Raw genomic sequence first — 17,745 nt, 5'->3', positions numbered from 1 at the left:
TGAGTTCATGTCCTTTGTAGGGCAGCTGGAAACCATCATTCTCAGCAAACTTTCCCAAGAACAGAAAACCAAACACCACATATTCTCACTCATAGGTGGGAATTGAACAATGAGATCACTTGGACATAGGAAGGGAACATCACACACCGGGGCCTATTATGGGGAGTGGGGAGGGGGGAGGGATTTTATTGGCAGTTGTGACTGATGTAAACGATGAGTTGAAGGTTGCTGATGAGTTGATGGGTACAGCACACCAACATGGCACATGTATACATATGTAAAAAACCTGCACGTTGTGCACATGTACCCTAGAACTTAAAGTATAATAAAAACTAAAAATAAAATAATTATTCTAGAAGAATAGAGCATGCATATTTTTTTAAAATTAATTTTAATAAGATGGTTTCTCTCATGTGCCCAGGCTGGGCTTCTAAACCAAATTCTCCAACTTTAGCGGCAATGCCTGAGAGGATGACATGGACTTAGGCCTGATATGCAGCCATTCCTGTCTACCCTGTTCGTGCTGCAGGACAGTACCAGCCCAGGGCCCAAATCTGCTGTTGAAGAGCCGAGAAAGAAAATGGAATATCCAAAGCCTCTTACCTTTTTCCAGTCCACTGCAATGGGTAACAGTGTAGTTCATTTGCCCCTGAGGACACCCACCTGCTGGTCTTTGGCTTCTAAGAGTCAGACCTCCCTGGCTTCTCTGGGTCCCAGCTGCTTTCACTCTGCTGAGCCCTGCTCTTTCCCATGGGGGTCACTTCCCTTCCAGGAATGTCCTCCAGCTCCAGCTGACAGGTCAGCCAACACAGAACCAAGAGAATGAACAAAGATTTCAATATCTAGTTTGTCCAGCAGAGATGCAACCTGTAAAAAAAAATAAAGAAGTAGAGATGCACACACCTTCCCTGACAATATTGTGTCCCAAAGCAATGTCTTCTGTGCCCCTCAGTAAGGAGCTCACTGTCCCTCACAACATAGACAAGTGCTTCCAGAGTCTCTCAATTCCTCAACTGGAGGCAACACACATTTTAACACAGTAGCTCAGCAATGGAAGTGGTGATAATTTACCTACTTTGATAAAGTTCCTGAAAACATCCCTATGCTGCAAAATTTCCCTCCAAAAGAAGACAGAAAAGACTTTCCAATTGGAAAACATTGGCCTCCTTGCTTTTCAGAAAAGTACCCTTAAAATAGCCAAAACAATTTTGCCAAAATAAATTGCACAACTTGAACTTTCTTATTTGAAATCTCACAAGACACTACAACTACTAAAAACAGAAGCTGCTGGAAAAAGAATACAAATAGGGAACCAAGGGATAGAATTGAGAGTCCAGAAATAAACCATCACCTTTATAGTTCATTGCTCTTGCATAAGGGTGTCAAGATAACTTAATGGAGGAACAATCATCCTCTCAAATAATGGTGCAGAAAGAACTATATAACCACATGTAAAACAATAAACTTAGAGAACTATACTTCCAACCATATCAAGCAATTATCTAAAAATGGATCAGTGAGTTAATTATAAGTTCTATAACCATAAAAACATCTTAGAAAAAGACATAGGGGTAAAACTTAATGACCTCAAATGTGCCATGGATTCTCAGGTATGACCAAAATGCCTGAAAAACAAAAGGGAAAAATAGATAAATTGGGCTAAAGATGCAAGCCTTTTGTGCATCAAAGGATATTATCAAGAAAATAAAAAGACCAAACACAGAATGAGACATAATAGTTGCAAATCAATCAGACAATGGTTTCATGCCCAGAATATATAAAGAATGGCTACAACTCAATACCACAAAAACAAACCACCCATTTTATATAAATAGGCGAAGGACTCAAATAGACATTTCTACAAAGAAGATATGCAAATAATCAACAGGGACATGAAAACAAACTCAACATCATTACTCATTAGGAAAATACAAATTCAATGCCACAATGAGACACCACACTACACCTACAAATATGGCTACCATTCTTTTAAAATGTTAAATAACAAGTGAAAGCCTTATGTAGAATTTGGAATCCTCATACATTGCTGGTGAGATTATAAAAAGGTACAGCCACTAGGAGAAACAGTTGTGCTGTTCCTCAAGAAGCTAATCATAGAATTCTCATGTGAAACAGCATCCATTCCTGGGTATGAACCCAAAGAATTGAATTCAGGGACTCAAACAGATACTTACATGGGAATGTTGATTGCAACAATACTCACAAAAGATAAAATATGAAAACAATCCAAGTGTTCATTAACACATGAATAAACAAATGTGGTCACACATACAACCGAATGTTAATGTGCCATAAAGAGGAATGAAGCTCTGACATCCGCTGGAACACACATGGACTTTGGAAATACTATACAAAGTGAAATATATCAGAAACAAAATAACATATATGTATAATTCCATTTCTATGAAACATCAAGAATAGGCAAATTCATAGAGACAGAGTAGAGGTTATCAAGGTTTAGGGTGGAAAATACAGGGAGTTATTATTGTTCAAAAGATACAAAGTTTCAGTTTACAATGATAAAAATTTTTCTAGGAAAAACAGTGGTGATGGTAACTGAACACTGTGTATGTGGGTAATTCCACTTGATTGCACATTTTAAAGTGATTTAAATTGCACATTATTCACAGAACTGTGAAAAATCGATTTCTATTACTAAATTGACCCAGGCTAAGGTGTTCGTAATGGCAGCTGAAGCCTATTAATACATCATCTGACCCAGTGTGTTCGATGAATCATATCACATTTTCAATCAAGTTAACTGGAAGCTCCTGTCCCCAGCAGAACCAGAGGTCCCAAAACAAGAGCTGCAGCAGAGGCTCAACCAGCACAGGTCCCATAGGGCAGCCTCGATGTCAGGCCCTGGATGGCAGGTGAGGCTATAGTGATACAACCACAACGTGAAAGTGTAAGTGATTTTACTACTTACAGACACTGGGGAGCACTCGGCATACCTGGAGACCACAGATACAGATGTCAGTGAGCCCAGGCAGTGAGGAGAGAAGAGACTGGTAAGCCAATGGCTTTAGTAAGTCCAGGTATTATCTGATAGGTTTCCAGCAGGGAGTTTTAATGGATGTCTTTAAAGCAAGAGCAAACACTGGGACCAGGAGATCATACTGTGACTGACAAGTGGTCACTTTAAATGTGAGGGCAAACGTCAGAATTATCAGTTTAAAGAAAGCAGCTGGGGAGAGGGGAGCCCAGCACACCAAGCAGGAGAGGTGCCTCTAAGATTTTTTCTCTGGCCACCAACTGGAGCCACTTGAACCAGATACAGTATTGAAAACTGCCATGGTGACCAAGGCCTGCCTCTGATGTTAGGCAAAAAAATTTACACCTTAAAAAATGAATGCCAAGGTAACATAACACTACGAGCACTCATGACATCCAGGGACACCAGTAGAGTGTGGTACTGTGCCCTGGAGTCAGAATCCTGGGTTCTGGTCCCTGGGAATGAGAAAATGAAAATGACTTGTCCCTGCTCCCCTGGCACTGATCCTCCCACCCTGCTGCTCCCTCTTCTCCTCCCAAGCCCATGTGCAGTGTTCAGCCCCAGACATCACTGCCCCCAGGGTATACACAGTGCCGCCTAGGAACACAAACTCACAGAAGTTGACAAAAATCTGTGTTTGGGACATCCGATTGTGAAAGTGGGAGAACAGTGAATGTAGATCCGCAGAGATTGGCACTCACGGGGCTGGAAGGTGATGGAGCTGCAACATAACATATGGGTGACCCCATGTGAAATGTGCAGATCCTTGCGGAATAAAACACGCAGCCTGGCCTGGGACTAGGGCCACGAACACTTCCCTTGCTGTCCACCAGAGGGCGGCAGAGTCCCTCCCAGCCTGGATCTCAGGGGATGCAGACCTCCCTCAGCAGAACCCAAAGCCCAGAAGGGTCCACCCTCACCAGGGTCACCTCGGCACAAGTCCTCAGCGCCCTCCATACTCCCCACACGGACTCTGTCAGCTCCTCCCTGACCTGGAGGCCTCCAACCTGACACCACTCCCTCTGCAGGCAGCTCCTGCCCCAGATGCCTGCTCCTTCCCTGGGATCAGCTAAAAAGACATCTCCCAGGGCAGCGCTGGTGCACGCGACGCCACACTGGGCGCACTCCCCTCGTGACCTCCCTCCATCGTAATCAACTCTTTCTGTCACTGCTCCCTAAATGCCCGCCCCTGCTCCATCTGTCCTGTTTTCTGGCGCATCCCAGGCCAAGCCTAGCGCTGACACAGAACAGCGGCTGCCTGAGGGCCCACAGACTTCCCCGGAATCAGTCAGGTACCCTGTGACCTGTCTGCCCGCTGCACCCTGTGGGGTTCAGAGCGCATGCGATGGTCACACACAGGCACCATCCAGGCTGTGGTCACCTACTCCAGGCTATCCCTTGGGAAGACAAACCTCTCCTGTGTCCCAGTCAGGAGAAGGGGGTATTATTGCTATTTGCTCCCAGAACACAACTCACCCCTACCCGCCCTCTCAGGGGTGAGCAACGTCCCTCCAGACAGGCTCTCTGGCGACTGCCTGTTCCTCCTCTACAGAGAGCAGATTGGCCAGGTCAAAACCCTCAGGACATACCCCTAGGTATGTCAGCACATGGAGGGCTGAGCCCATCATGATCACGGAGTAAGTCGGGATGAATCTCTCCCGCTCTGAAACCCTGCTCTGTCCCAGGCTCCCCTTCTTGCATCTCAACGAGCCATGCTCCACGTGGTTCCTGGGTAACTCCCCACTTCCTCCTGCACCACCATGGGGAAGGTGTGGTAATCACAGGACAAACAGCTGGATAGAGAAGAGAGGACACCAAAGATGGTCAGGAACAAATGAGAAATCCTGAGACCCAGTTCAGCCACCATACCCCAGGGAGCAATAGAGTGACTGAGAACCATCCCTTTGACCATGGGACTCACAGCCCCCACTGAGCAATCACCACAGGCCTCTCCTCCCAAGAGGCATGAGAGAGTCACTCTGCACAGCTCCAGGAAGCATAGTTTCCTCTGGGACACCCAGGTCCTGAATATCCATCCTTGGAAGCTGCAGCCAAGTGAGACACAATTAAAGAAAGGAAAGGTCCCTGTCACCAGGCGACACACAACTCACCCACAGCACAATGGGGTGTCCCTGTGACAGGGACCTGGTGCAGCTCCAGCCTCCTGCATTGAAGGGGAGAGCCAGATGGGGAGGAAAGAGGGCAAGGGGCGTGAATGTGCACCCAGACCCACACCATGGGGACAACAGGAGGCTGAGGCCCAGGACTGTGCTTCTCCAACATACAGGGTATGTGTGTGACTGTGTGTGTCTGCGTGTGTCTCTTTTGTGTGTATGTTTTTGTTTCTGCACACAGTGTGCATCGAGGTATGGTGACAGAATCACTGCTGAAAAAGACAGAGGCCTCCACAATTCCCAGGGACCTGACATACAGACAAAAGGAAAAAGAGGATGGACAAGGAAGCAGGACTGAGAGGGGAGGGTACAGAGAGGTGTCCTGGGCACAGACCCTGCCCATGAGCCTGAGAAGTGCTCCTGCCCCGGGAAGAGGCTCAGCACAGAAGGAGGAAGGACAGCACAGCTGACAGCCTTGCCCAGAAAGTTTCTGGATCCCAGGCTCATCTCCACAGAGAAGACGCAGGCAGCACAGGCCATGGGGCCCCTCTCAGACCCTCCCTGCACACTGCACATCACCGGAAAGCAGCTCCTACTCACAGGTGAGGAGAGAACTTCCTGGGAGAGGACAGGAGGAGGAAGCAGAATGATTGGATGGGGTTTCCTGGAGAGGATGGGGTTCTAAGAAATAAAAGAAGCCAGCACTTTGGGAGGCTGAGGTGGGCGGATCGTGAGTTCAGGAGTTCGATATCAGTCTGGTCAACACAGTGAAGCTCCGTCTCTACTAAAAATACAAAAAAATTAACCAGGTGTGGTGGTGTGCTCCTGTAATCCTAGCTACTCGGGAGGCTGAGGCAGGAGGTTTGCATGAACCTGAGAGGCAGAGGTTGCAGTGAGCTGAGATGGCACCACTGCATGCCACCCTGGGAAACAGTATGAGATTCCATCTCAAAAAAAGAAAGAAAGGAAGGAAAGAAGAAAAAACAAAAAACAGGAAAGAAGGTTCTGTTGGACCCTAGATACGGGAAAATATACCAGAGAGGGACAGGGGCTAAAACAGGAAAATCACATTGAACCGGAATTGATAAGAGGTAGGAAAATCTCAAGTGTTCTGTTTTCCGGGTTAATCAGCACTGGACACCACATTTTGTAAAATGATAATAATAACTATTATCAGATGACACTTCAAATGAAAATATAAGCAGGGCATGAAACACTGTCCCTAGCAAAAAACCTCAACAATTGGGGAAAGAATAAAAGAAACAACCCAGGCATGGAGGGCCCTGGGAACTCTCACATCTACAAAAGTCTGCAGCCTGTCCCATGCACTGGGGTGCAACCAAGATCATAAAAGTCCCTGTCCTCATGGAGCTCACACTGTCATGGGGAGGAAGACAGACACGCAAAGAGATCTAGAATGTGAGGTCAGGTGTTGACAAGTGCTCTGGAGGGAGCAGAGTAGGGAAAGGTCAGAAAGGGAAGACCCAGGGTCTCTGAAGGAGGTGTCAGGAAAGAAGTCTAAGGATGCCCTGATGTGAGCAGGATCTGAGGGTGTTGTGGAGGGAGCCATGAAGATCCCTGGGGAAGAGGATTCCGAACAGAAAAATGCCAAGGTCAGAAGGGTTGAAGGAATGGGGGTCATGCTGCTGACCTTCACCCAGTAGGATAGTAGGACATACACACACACACACAAACACACACACACTCACAAAGGGGTGTGTGTGTGTGTGTCCTACTGTCCTACTGGGGTGTGTGTGTATCTTCAAGGCTTGAAGATGATTGAAGAAATCTTCTCAGGACCCAGGGCCCAATGCTTTCACCTCCATACATAGGTCTCAATATTGACCGATGCTCTCTCCACCTCCTAGCATCACTTTTAATCTTCTGGAACCCGCCCACCACTGCTCAAGTCACGATTGAAGCCCAGCCAACCAAAGTTTCTGAGGGGAAGGATGTTCTGCTACTTGTCCAGAATTTGCCCCAGAATCTTACTGGCTACAACTGGTACAAAGGGCAAATAATGGACCTCTACCATTACGTTACAGCATATACAATAGACACTGAAATAACTATATTTGGGCCTGCATACAGTGGACGAGAAACAGTATATTCCAATGGATCCCTGCTGATCCAGAATGTCACCCAGAAGGACACAGGATCCTACACCATACAAATCACAAAGCGAGGTGATAGGACTGAAGGAGTAACTGGACATTACACCTTATACAGTGAGTGATTCCATATGATCCCTGGGTGTTGGGGGGCAGGGGTCACTTCTACTTTGGACATACAGGATTGTCAGGCCTAGACTGTGCCTTTGTCCCTCTACATTATGTCCCATGTTGGGGTTTTGGCATTTAGTGCAGGACACACACAGAGGAGACAAACTTCAGCAGATCAGAATTCCTTTCCTGCCTCCAGACCCTGCAGACACTTGTTGCACAGGAAGGACAGTCTGATGGGGGGTGCTCAGCAGGAGGAGATCAGTGTCAGCCAAGCACCTCATGCCCTCTTCATAAACTCGACCCTGAGAAAGACCCTGGAGAACTGAGTAGGGCTTTGCCTAAGAGGCCCCATGAGATACTCTCAGAGAAGCTCAGTCCTAGAAGCCTCAAACCCAGACCCCTGTCCCTAAATCCTTACTCCAGATAAAGCTGAGGAACCTGTGCCAGGGCTGGGTTGTGGCTGGGCTTACTGGGACCAGGGATTCACCAGCTGTCTGAGGACTGTGTCTCCTGGAGCTGCTCACCAGCCAGGGCTCAGCCCTCAGAGCCTCATCTAGGCAAGGACAGAGCTTTCTTCACCGGAGACTCAGAGTGGAGAGGACAGAAAGACTAGCTTTGTAGGCCATCAGCCAACTGCCTTGTGAGGCTTAGGACCCTCCACAGAAAATATAATGTCCCCAGAAACAGAAACAGAAGAGAGAAAATGTACTTGGCAGCAGCTTATCCACAAGGATCTGACCTAAAGGTGCTCTCTCATGGAAGTGAATAACAATAAATACTGTTTGTGTGAACACCTCCACTGTGCCAACCATTGGGTCAGGTGACTGTGAAGAATTTAAAATTTATTCACTGATAGCACCAAAAGTCACAGTCCAATTGCCAGTTAGCTTATATGACTGAGAGAAAACTGAGGCACAGGAAGGCACAGTCACTGAACCAGAGTCACACAAACACATAAGGCAGATCAGGGTCACATGAGGTCTGTCTGCAGCCACAGGCCCATCCTCTCCTCCACCAGAATTGAGGGCTTATTGGGTTCCAAGGACCCCATAGTCATTTATTGGCTGAAATCCTCTCTTCTTATGCATCCAAACCTCAGAGGAGTGAGAGCAAATGCTCGGTTGATTAGTCTGCACTCCAGAACTAAATCACCTGCCTCAACTGTCAGAGTCAGTGCAAAATATGTCCAGGCCTCCCTCTCAGTTCTTAAGCCCTATCACTGAACCTCAAATCCTGTGTTTTCCAAAGTGTCCATGTCACTGGCATGAAAAGATAAAGGAGAGGAGCTTGTATTCTTTCCCCACTCACACCCCCCACCAGCTCAAGTCCAGTGAGAGACACACACTCAGGTGCTCTCACATAAAAAATGAAGGAATTGAATGAAGAAATGAGTGATCCATAACCTCTTTAGAGACTGGATCTCAGATGTAGAATCCTAGGAGGTTCTAGCCACACCTGTCCCTTCTCCTTCAGAGGCTGACGCCCATGTTTCATCCCCGCACTAACTCTTGCCGTTAAAGACACCCCACCTCATGTAACTCTGAAGTTCCTTGGGCACTGGAGGGTTTTCAGGGCTCTCTGGTCCTGGACTGTGGAAATGGGGACACCTAGTCCCTGGGGTCTCTGAAGTCACTGTAGCCCCCACTGTTCACTGCCATGCTGTCTCTGCCTCTCTCTGCTTCTCTGTGTCCCTCATCTTCCTCCCACTTCATTCTAACTGGCAAGCCCGGTCCTGCACAGCTTCTTCCTCCACCCCTAGGCCTTCCCCAGACACTCCCTCTAACTAGGCTGATGGTTCTATTCCCTTCCTGCTAACACTGTGGAATGGCCCATGTCCCAGGAAATGGGAAATGCACAGAAATCACCTGGAGTTACCACTCCTGCCAGGCTTCATCTTGAGCTTGTGTCCCCAGGTCACTAAGAGAATAAGCTTCCACTCTATGCCAATCCAGGGCTCTTTCCCTTTGTGAGGCTGTTCTGTGGACAAGACCGTGGGACAGGGATAGGCAGCTCCTCCATCCACTCTTATAATTTCCAGACAAGTTCTTCTGGCCTCATGCACAAACAAAACCAATTGATCCAGATGGTGATTTGCAGAAAATGAAGATTTTAATGACTCCAAGTCTGCCAACAGGAGGACAGAGGTTTATTATTACTGAAATCAGCCTCCTTAGTGGATCAGTGGTTAGAGATTTTCAAGGATAGTTTCAGGGGCACAGGACTAAAGAATGGGTACTGCTGATTGTTTGGGGATGGAATCATGCAGGCGGAGGGAAATGATCTGTTTGTGCTTGAATCTGACTCTAGGTGGGGACCACGTGACTGGCTGAGCCCCTAGTCATGGGGTATGGATGAGATCAGTGGGTTGCCAGAATGCAAAGAATGAGAAACATCTCAAAAGACCAATCTCAGGTTCTACAATAGTGATGTTATCTAGAGCAGCAATTAGTTACAAATTTTGTAAACTCTGACCAAATGACATTTGAGAAGTAAGGGATTATAGAAACTGTGCCTATATTTCAGCAGAATTCAGTTCCCTCCTATAATCTTACTCTCATGGTCTTCACCAGTTTTACAAAAGCAATCCCTGGGCAAAATAAGGGTATTAGTTTTAGGGAGGAACTATTATCATTCTTGCTTCAAAGTTAAACCATAAACTAAATTCCTCCCATGGTTAGCCTGGCCTATGTCCAAGAATAAGTGAGGACAGCCAGTATGAGACTAGATGCCAGATGGAGTCAGCCATGCCGGTTTGCTGTCACTGTTGTAATCTTTGCATTGACTCACCATGGTGTCATAGGCTGGACAGGCCTGCTGTCTCCAAAGCCCATGGGCTGATTTCACCCATTTCGTTCATGACTGCATCCTCAACCTACTATGGAACCCACATTCTCCAGTCACTTCCTAGAGACTTCTGGTTTCTTGTCAGGCATATAACAAGCTTCAAATTTGTCACTCACTTCTAAGAGTAAGTAAAAACCTGAAGAAACTCAAAAGTCAACAACTCATTAAAATCCCTCAGAGATGGCCAGGCACAGTGGCTCATGCCTGTAATCCCAGCACTTTGGGAGGCCAATGCAGGCGAATCACGAGGTCAGGAGATCAAGACCATTCTGGCTAACAGTGTGAGACCCCTTCTCCACTAAAAATACAAAAAAATTTAGCCAGGCGTGGTTCCGGGCACCTGTAGTCTAAGCTCTTCGGGAGGCTGAGGCAGGAGAATGGCATCAACACAGGAGGTGGAGCTTACAGTGAGCCAAGATTGTGCCACTGCACTCCAGCCTGGGCAACAGAGCGAGACTCCATCTCAGAAATTTTTTTAAAAAACAGTTCTGTTAGAGAAATGAAGAATGCTTTTTATGTTTACTGGTAGAATGCACACAGCTGAGGAAAGAATCCCTACATTGAGGATGTATCAATAGAAACTTCCAAAACTGAAACAGGAAAATTCAAAAAGAGTGATGGTAAAAAAAAAGTGGAACAACATATTCAAGTTCATATTTAACATTTTGTATTGACAATAGCAATTTTTAAATGTTGTACTTGTGGGACAATGACCAAGGCTGTAAAATACATGTAATGGGAATACTGGTGGTTTTGGGGACCTGTTGGAGGTGGCCGGGTGGGTACTATCTGGTGGTTTTACTGCCTGTGCAACATATGATTGTTTCCTCATGATGATGCCATTTTCATAAGTTGGGGTTCTTCGCGTGGGGGACACATGAGCCATTGGCGTCTCACTTAGACTCTTCCTAATTCACACAAACTGAAACTATAGTTGTATTTCCTGAGGTTGAGAAAAAATGAAGAAAGTATTTCACATACCTGTTTTGGGCTATTCTCCATTTTTCCTAACTCTACACATAAATTAGGAACAGGGGGCTCTTTCTATATTTACTAACATAACACACATCACTTCTTTTAATTCAGCATCATTCCTCCCTTTATGTAATTGACATACTGACCAGTTCTGTCCTTTTAACAGGACTCTCTCTACCAAAGGATTTACTATTTTCAAATCATCTTTGGCATCTTTCCTAGAGCATAATGGGATCCTGCTGGAATTCATGGCACACCTAAACCTTAATTGGGTATCAAGACAAATACTTCTACCAGAAATTGATCTTAGATGTTTCGACCATCAGTAAAACTTTCCACTTATGACAAGCTTTTAATGTTTCCTCCAAATCTTTTTTTGTTTTGTTACTAGAGTCAGAACGTAGCATGAGTTCTAAACTCCTGACAACATTTTATGCAAAAATTAGTATTACAAATTGAGCATCCCAAATCCAGAAATCCAAAATCTGAAATGCTCCAAAATCCAACACTTCTGACCACTGATGTGACGCTAAAAAGAAGTGCTCACTGGAGCATTTTGGATTTTAAATTTTTCAGATGTGGGATGCTAAACCAGTACATCTACTGCAAATATTCCAAAATAAAACAGAAGTTACACATCCAAAACACTTGGTTTTAAGCTTTCTGCATATGGAACACTTTATCTGTATGAACAATAGGCATGAAGCTGTACAGGAGATCCCTTGAACCTCCTCATCCTGCATAACTGAAACCGCACACCCACGGAACAATGCCCTATTCCCCCAATCCTAGCTCCTGGAAACTACTATTCTACTCTCTGATTTATTTTGGAATCCACTGAGATGAGGTACATAGAGTAGTCAAATTCACAGAATCAGAGAGTAGAATGTCTAATGAGAGAAAGCATTTGCAAGATTTCTTCCCAAATATTGGTCTAATAGTCACCAAACCCATATGAGGGCCAGATTTCCACCATCACTTCAAGTTCGGCCTTTCCACCAATCAGTTCTGCATTTGCAAGCATCCACATGTATTTCTAGAAATATCCACATGGTAATCACCTGCCCTCTACAGGGGGAAGGGAGCATCATGGACACAGGACAGGGAACGTGGTCTTGGTCCAAAGCTATCAGCTCTTGCCTGTCGCCTTCACTCTTTGTAGGTCATCCCTTGGACTCTGCTATATCCTTAGAGGTCACTGGCTCAAGTCAGTCACTATGACACAGCTGGGAAAACTGCCCCAACTTGTGGCTTCACTGCCTGATGACTGAATTGACCTCCAGGCTTGATTCTGGTCTACCCTGTATTATTTCTGCTGAAGTACGCAATAACATGCCAGGCTTCCCGGTACCCAAAGGGTTTAAGGACAATGGGAAGTTCCATCATCCATCTCTAGGATGTCCTTGGAAAGGGGAGCTGCAGAGAAAACATACCCTGGGGGGGCAAAGTAAGAATGAAACTAAGAAGATTCCAGCACTGCATGCTCCAGGTGAGGACCACAAGGTGGGCCAGGCAGGCAGTTGGAGAGGGAGGGACCAGGGGCTGTGACTGCTGGTCCCATGTCTTTCCATGACCCAATGCTGCTGCTCAATGCACACTTGAGAAAGTCAGTGCTTCTCACACGTAAAGCAGGCAGCCTCACAATCTCTGAGCCCTCAGATTGCCATGCATCTGTCTTTAAACACACACACCTGCCATGGGCTTTTAAGGACTGGGGTGGGCTGAGAGGTGGGAAAGGCCATCCCTGATCAAAAAATGTCTTTGGAGGCATCAAAGGTGCAACACGGGGCAATCTTCTCTCTGTTATCTGCACAGTGGAGACTCCCAAGCCCTACATCTCCAGCAGCAACTTAAACCCCAGGGAGGCCGTGGAGACTGTGATCTTATCCTGTGATCCTGACACTCCGGACGCAAGCTATCGGTGGTGGATAAATGGTCAGAGCCTCCATAACAGTCGCACATTGCAGCTGTCCAAAAACAACAGGACCCTCACTCTATTTAATGTCACAAAGGATACTGTAGGACCCTATGAACGTGAAATGAAGAACCCAGTGAGTTCCAGCCGCAGTGACCCAGTCGCCCTGAATCTCCTCTGTGAGTATCTTCTGTTCCTCTGTGAGCCAGGCTGCCATCCCAAATACACATGGCCAGAGGCCAGGCCTCCCAGTCCCTCTCAGGTCCAAGTACAGAGACTTTTACTCCTGGACATCAAAGCTGGCCTTGAGTACTAAGAGTAGGCTTAGCCTTGATCAACAACGGGAGAGAAAAGGCTGCTCCTGTCATGGGAGAATCACAGTCCACAGCTTATGATGGGAGAAACGGGTGTATGTCTCAGGCTCCAGATCAGTGAACACAGCAGGGATTTGGCTGGGACTTCAGTATTGTGACTTAGCTCACAGGGTCACTGTGGTCCTTCCACAGACCAGGATTTTCCCTTTCCTCTCACAACATCACCTGTGACTTTCTTCTCTTTGCTCCAGATGGCCTGCATGCCCCCACCATTTCTTCTTCATACACATATTACCATACAGGGGAAGTCCCCAAGCTCTCCTGCCACACAGACTCTCACCCCCTGGCAGAGCATTCTTGGCTGATTGATGAGAAGTTCCAGAAATCAGCATAAGTGTTCTTTATCCCCCAAATCACTAAAACATATAGAGGGGTCTATGTCTGCTTCATGCATACCTCAGCCACTGGTGGAACAAATTTCATAATCAAGAGGATCATAGTCCCTGGTAAGTGGATCCCTGGAGCATTGGCAATATGTTTTCCAGTGAAGCCTATCTGGCTATCAGGGAAGAGCCACGTGCCCTCTGCAAAGAGGGAGGGAAAATCAAAATGCCAGGACAGGGAATATGTTTCCGCTCCAAAACCACCAGCTTTTGCGTGTACCCTTCACTCATTTTAGATCATTCTTTAGACTATACACTAATAATGAACAATGTGAATGGAAATTCAGAAAAGAATTTCCATTCACATTAACATCAAAAGGAATAAAATATTTTGGAATAAGTTTAACCAAAAAGGTCTAAGGGTTATACCCCGAAAATTACAAAACATTACTGAAAGAAATTAAAGATGACATCAATACATGGAAAGACATTTCATTCTCAGGAATTGGAAGAATCAATATTGTTAGCAAAACAATACTACCCAAAGTGAGCTCCAGATTCAACACAACCCCTACCAGAATCCCAGTAACACTTGCAGAATTACAAAAATCTGTCCAGAATCTGACCTGACAGGCTCTTATTAATGATGGCCACAAGAGAGACACTGAGAAAAAGATGCAACCATGAAAAGGTAGAAATTTTGATGACAGAAAATAGCAATCAGCCTCTCTCACATCCCAAAGCCTTCAAAAATATACGAGTGCAGCATGGCCAGTATGGAATTGCCCAAAAACTAATCACCAAGCTAGAAACGTGGTGAGAGGGAAAAAGGGGGGGGGAGGGGCAAGAATTTATTTGGCTTATCACCTCCCACTTTGGCGTACTAATCTGATGCTGAAAAGAAATGTTCACTGGAGGATTTCAAATTTTGAATGCTTCAGATTTGGGATGCTAAACCAGTAACTATACAACAAATATTTCAGAATCAAGAAATGTCAGAAATCCAAAACACTTTTTGTCCTAAGTCTTATGCATAAGAAATACTCAATTTGTGAGAATTGTAGGCATCAAGCTGTACAGCAGATCTCTAGAATCCCCTCGTCTTGCATAACTCAACTTGCACACCCATGAACAACTTCTGATTCTCCCCAATCCCAGCTCCTGGCAACCAGCAGTCGCTTCTCAGATTCACTCTGGAATCCACTTACATGAGGTCCCTAGGGTAGTCAAACAAATGGAATTGGAGAGTAGAGGGTCCAATGAAAGAAAATATTTGCAAAACTTCTCTCCAAGTTTGTTTCATATTCATCAAACACACATGATCCATGAGTACCAGATTTCCAGCAGTTCATTCCCACCCTTTCCACCAGTCAGTTCTACATTTGCAAATGTCCACATGTGTTTCTGGAAAGATCCACATAGTCCTCACCTGTCCTCTGCAGAAGGAGAGGAAACTTAAAGAACCCAAAACAGGGAACATGGTTCTGCTCCCAAGCCACCAGCTCTTGCCTGTCCCCTTCACTCTTTCTAGATCACTCCTTGCACTCTGCCCTATCTTTGGAGGTCACTGGCTCAAGTAAGTCATCATGAAACACCTGCAGAAAACTGCCCCACCTTGTGCCTCCACTGCCTGATGACTGAACTGACCTCCAGGCTTGACTGTGGTCTCCCCTGTCTTATTTCTGCTGAAACATCCAGTCCCAGGCCAGGCTGCTCAGTATCTTCAGGATTTCAGGACAATGGGAAGTCCCATTATTACTCATCTCCAGAATATCCTTGGAAATGGAAACTGCAGAGAAATCACATCTAGGGGGCAAAGTAAGATGGAATTTGGAAGGGGCCCAGCAGTTGCACATTCCAGGTAAGGAATCCAAGGTGAGCCAGCCTGCCAGCTGATTAGAGAGGGACTGGGAGGGGTACTTGGGCCTGTGACTCCCTCTGATGTGTCTGTCCATGACCCAACACTGCTGCTCAATTCACACTTGAGAAAGTCTGTGCTTCCCTAAGACAGAGCAGGCAGCCTCACAGTCGTTGAGTCCTTAGATCATCATGCATCTGTCTTATGACATACGAACCAACTGTTGACTTTCAAGGACTCAGGAGGGCTGAGAGGTGGGGGATGCCAACTCTGATTGAAGGATGCCTGTGGAAGAATCAAAGGTGCCAAACCAGACAATCTTTTCTCTGTTGTCCACACAGCAGAGCTTCCCAAGCCCTACATCACCAGCAAAAACTTCAACCCCATGGAGAATAAGAATTCTGAAGCCTTAACTTGTGAACCTAAGACTCAGGGCTACACCTACATGTGGTGGGTAAATGGTCAGAGCCTCCCAGTTAGTCCCAGGCTAAAGCAACCCGGTATAAAAAGGATCCTCATTCTACCCAATGTCACAAGAAATGACACAGGAACCTATGAATGTGAAATATGGGACTGAGTTGGTAGCACCCACAGTGACCCAGTCACCCTGGATGTCCTCTGTATCTTTGTTTCCTCTGTGGGCCAGGCCACCAGCTTAAATCCAAATGAACAGAGACCAGACATCTCAGTCTGTCTCAGGTCCACTTACAGACAATTTTATTTCTGGACACCTGAGCGGGACATGACTCCCTGCCCTGGGAAAACCTGGGTAGGCACAGCCTTAACCAAGAATATAAGGGGAGGGGATGCTCTTGTCATGGGGGACTTGGGGTCTAAAACCTGTGATGAGAGAAACAGGTGAATACCTCAGGCCTTGGCTCAGTGAACACAAAAGGGGTTTGGCTGGGACTTGAGGGTGTGTCTTGGCTCAGGGGGACCCTGTGTCAATTTAAGAGACCAGGAGCATCCCCTTCCCTTGGGTGACATCACCTGTGGCTTTTTTCCCTTTACTCCAGATGGTCCAGACGTCCCCAAGATTTTCCCCACATTGATCAACTATGGTTCAGGACAAAACCTCTACTTGTCATGCTTCGAATACTCTAATCCACGGGCACAGTATACTTGGATGATAAATGGGAAGTTTCTGCAATCAGGACGAAGGCTCTATATCCCCCAAGTTACTACAAACCATAGTGGGCTCTATGGTTGCTCTGCTCATAACTCAGCCACTGGCAGCGAACGTTCCACATTCGAGATGATCAGAGTCTCAGGTAAGTGGATCCCTGCATCATTGGCAATAGGGTTTTAGGTGGAGTCTATCTGGCTTTCAGAGAAGAATCAGGAAACATTTTTATTCACAGTCTGTGTCCAATGGGCAGAAGCAAGTCCTAAATTCTCCTCTTGAACCCTCACAATTTGTATCTACAGACTCTTATCTCCTTGTTTTCCTGTTTTCTAATGGCTGACTTTGTGTCCAGTCTGAGAATGGTAGGGAGGGGGCTTTTTCAGCCCTGAGCCCTGTGTTGGAAGAGGCTTCACAGAGGGACAAGAAGGAGAGTCCTCAAGGTCAGGTTGCTTGTCGCTGTCACCAACACATACCTTTCTGCCGCGTCTTTGTTTCCTTTTACCTATTCTATGAGCTACAAGGAACATCTGAGGCTTTGAAACAAGCTCACATTCTTCCCCCAAATGAGAGGAGGAAGCCCCTTGGATGAGAGAGGAGCAGCTCAGACTGCTGCCTGCTCTGATCCAGACTTCTCCAGTGACTGGCCCTGCCTGACTCCACCTGGGGTGGGACCAGCATGCGTGGAGAAAGAGCCCTGGTGGCCTGTCTTGAATTCGGCTAAATCGAGCTGCCAGGTGAAGTGAAGCCAAGGCTGCAGGGAAATAAGAAGAGAGGGAGCCTTGGGGCAGACTCTTGAGCTGTGTCCTGGCTCTGAAGTCACCAGCTGTATGAGGCTGTGCGCACAGCATGTGGGACACAGCACAGAGGACAGTGAGTGATGCACACTTGGGGAAATAGGGAGATTCACCTCTGGGGCTCTGCATGGAAGGAAAGGGGCAATGCCACAAAGAGTGTATTTATAGAGTGTAAGACTAC

The 17,745-nt window shown here is 46.4% G+C and overlaps 1 pseudogene across 1 annotated transcript; it reads left to right on the top strand.

The window, feature by feature from the left end:
- Window positions 1-5,548: 5,548 nt before the first annotated feature.
- LOC105507872 lies at window positions 5,549-16,953 on the top strand (annotated as a pseudogene). Its single transcript, XR_001001171.1, has 5 exons — window positions 5,549-5,732; window positions 6,999-7,358; window positions 12,990-13,268; window positions 15,986-16,264; window positions 16,661-16,953. The product of XR_001001171.1 is annotated as a putative pregnancy-specific beta-1-glycoprotein 7 (transcript).
- The last annotated feature ends 792 nt before the right edge of the window (window positions 16,954-17,745 follow it).

This window comes from Colobus angolensis, unplaced genomic scaffold (assembly GCF_000951035.1).
Source record: "Colobus angolensis palliatus isolate OR3802 unplaced genomic scaffold, Cang.pa_1.0 Scaffold154, whole genome shotgun sequence".
NCBI lineage: Eukaryota > Metazoa > Chordata > Mammalia > Primates > Cercopithecidae > Colobus > Colobus angolensis.
Note: the sequence above shows the minus strand (reverse complement) of the source record. Positions and strands in the feature narration are given on the sequence as shown.